The following is a 3,180-nucleotide window of genomic DNA, read 5'->3' as shown; positions in this document are numbered from 1 at the left end:
CGTTCATAATTCGCCTCGTGTCAGATTTCCCCCCGTGTGCTGCCGTGGATTTGTGGAGCGATGCCCTGCTCGCAAGCCCGCCGCGGGAACAGAAGTGAGATCCACGTTTATAATGCCAGGAGTTATCGTAGAGATTTCGTTTGGTGATGGTGGCGGTGGTGGTGGTGGTGGGGGGTAATTCATTCAGAGCGCGTCACATTGCATTATATTAGACAGGTTAAAAAAAAGTTCGAGCAGCATCTTATACACTGGAACAGTCATATCACGGCAAGGCAGAGAAGGGAGGGAGCGAGAGAGAGAGAGAGAAAGAGATTGGGGGGGTATATATAGTGGACAGAGCGCACGTATCACTGGATCACCGGCATCATTGCGCACGTTGGATCATCTTATTCCTCTGTTCGCCAGTCTGAGGAAGAGGACAGCTCTGGAAAGGTAAGAAGGAGCATCACCTTCACAGATCATGTGTGTCCATAACCCGGTTAATGCATGGGGACGACACGGTGGTGCGGTTCACATCATGTGGGTCAAGTTCCAAATGACCGTGTTGGGCTGTAGTTTGTGTACGTCGTGCAATCATTCATCTCAAGAGTCTGCGTCTCTTGAGTAAGATGTTTAGGTCGGACCGCTGTGAATACATTAGAATTTGATTATTAGCGCTGTCTTTACTAATTAACGAGACTACTGTCAGATGAGAGAAATATTTGGATGGTTAAACGCTATTGTTCGTGGTAACAGACCTGAGTGCCAAGGCTTGACTGATGGTGTGAACGGTGTTTTGCTTCCATCCTCGTTTCCCCGGAAAACGCGCGCGCGTATGACTAGATGCGTGCTTATGTGTTTGCGTTTGTTTGTGCGTGTGCGTGTGCGCGTCTGAACGGGTGCGTACTCACCTGCGGCGTGCGCCTCCACACGCACCCACGGGCTCGCCGGACCGGGGTTAGTAGCTGACAGCGCTACACTGGACATCGCATTCATTATAATAGTTAGCCCAAGTGTGCAGATCACATTAACATTCGTCAGGGGGGTTACAGTTTGGGCTTCCTCTAACAAGACAAGGTCATGCTCTGGGGCTGTTTGGCGTATCTGTGTTATATGCTAATGAATGGCTGTGATTTGTATTTGTGTGCGTTTGGAGCTATGTGCGCGTGCGCGCGCGTGTGTGTGTGCGCGCGTGTGTTCGTGCCTGAGCAAGTAAGCGAGACAGGATGAGCCATGGCACGCTTTGGTGAAGAGACCAATGCCAACAACACAGTGTAATGTCAAAGAGACGAAACCATTATTAGCCACCTCTATTCAGCTCATGCAGAGCTGAACATAAATAATCACCTCTTTGAGCGTGTGCAGAAACTGACAATGCGCACACGCACACACTGCCACCACACTTACACAACACACATTTTACTTATACACTAACACACACACAAACATGCACATGCACGTGCACACACACACACAGAGTAGTAAATGCAGATGTTGTGGACTTACCACAGAAGCATTTTAACTTGCCATGTAAGTACATGGATGCACACTAATTTAGCACAGTGCTCTGATTGTGGCATAATTTGTGCTTAAACTATTAATGTCAGATGTTGACGGATAATAAACCGAGAGGTGTGTTACTCATCTCAAGATTACATCGGGCCTGTCTTCTGATTCAGGTTCAGGAGGACCTGAAATATCTTTATACCCACACACAGTGCCGGGAGTGAGGGGGAGTGTGTGTGTGTGTGTTGGGAAGGGGGGGGGTCAGGGTGGATGAGCAGTCTTTAAACATTAAGACAAATGGCGCTATGAGAGAATCTTAGAGACGTGCGAATGGAGTGGAATCTCTTCATGTCTTGGCTTTTTTTTTTAAACCAGCAAAGCTCTCCTTTTCCAGTGGACCCCCCCCCCACACACACACACACACACACCTCCTCCATTTACCCATTCCTCCATTTCTTCCAATGTAAAGGCCTGACATGCGCATGCTATTTTTAATAAAAATGAAACCACCCGGTTACCAGTGAAGCGACTCAACACAGAGTGAAATGAGACTGAAACAGCGATTTGCAATTTAGAGCTATGTCACCACTCATCATTCCTTTGAGCCGGTAACAGTGAATTGCCCTCGCTCTTTTATCCTCTAGCCCCCTCTTATATTTCACACATATCTCATAAACACAGATGTCTCGAAGACGTCAAACCACAGTGAGTGACACATATACTGTTTATGTGGTTTTGTAGCAAAGCGTGGTGACAGCAATCTATCCCACAAGCTCGCAGTCTTAAAATGTGATGCGGATGCTAATGCACAATAGCAGAGAATAGGGAGCACAGCTGGGAAAGAGCTACCACTTGGATTTCTACAAGGGTTAAAAGATGGATGGAAAGAGACACATTGGTTCACAGAGACTGAGCATCAGGCATTAATATTGATGAGATAGTGTGTGTGTGTGTGTGTGTGTGTGTGTGTGTGTGTGTGTTATATATATATATATATATATATATATATATATATATATATATATATATGAGTGTGTGTGTGTGTGTGTGTGTGTATGTGTGTTATATATATATATATATATATATATATATATATATATATATATATATATATATGTGTGTGTGTGTGTGTGTGTGTGTGTTGTGTGTATTTTCGGGAGTAATTTTCCTTTGAAGAAATGATGTGAAGAGAATTGGATTGCATAAGCTCAACAATATTCCCTACTTGATCAAAAAGCTCAGATTCTTTTTCGATTCTCAAGCCTACTTTTCCTTTTTGAAAAGTAGGTCAATTTTGCAGACTGAAAAAGAGTTTAAGATTAGCGTCCTAATGTGTCCTCTTCTTTTTTTTTAAATAAACATTTCAGTTTGGACCAATCACAAAATATTCCAAATCACGATAGGGTTACTATTGCCTTTACCGTACGGTGGCCGTGTGCTCATTATGTCATTTTAGTCAGAGAACAGGCGACACACCATACGAGAGGGATATGAAAATGCAAAGTTAGGAGTTTGCTGCCATGCACCACGTCAGTTCACTTCTATAGGCACCATGATAATCAGGTGCATATCATAAATCTCCTCTACAACGTTTGCTTGAGAGAAATGTGCCCCAGAAAACACTGCTGGATGATAGAGAAAACGTATCAATTAGAGCTTTTGATGAATATCAAACAATTTTAGCAAATTTCAAAT

This window comes from Lampris incognitus, chromosome 3, assembly GCF_029633865.1.
Source record: "Lampris incognitus isolate fLamInc1 chromosome 3, fLamInc1.hap2, whole genome shotgun sequence".
Lineage (NCBI taxonomy): Eukaryota > Metazoa > Chordata > Actinopteri > Lampriformes > Lampridae > Lampris > Lampris incognitus.
Note: the sequence above shows the minus strand (reverse complement) of the source record.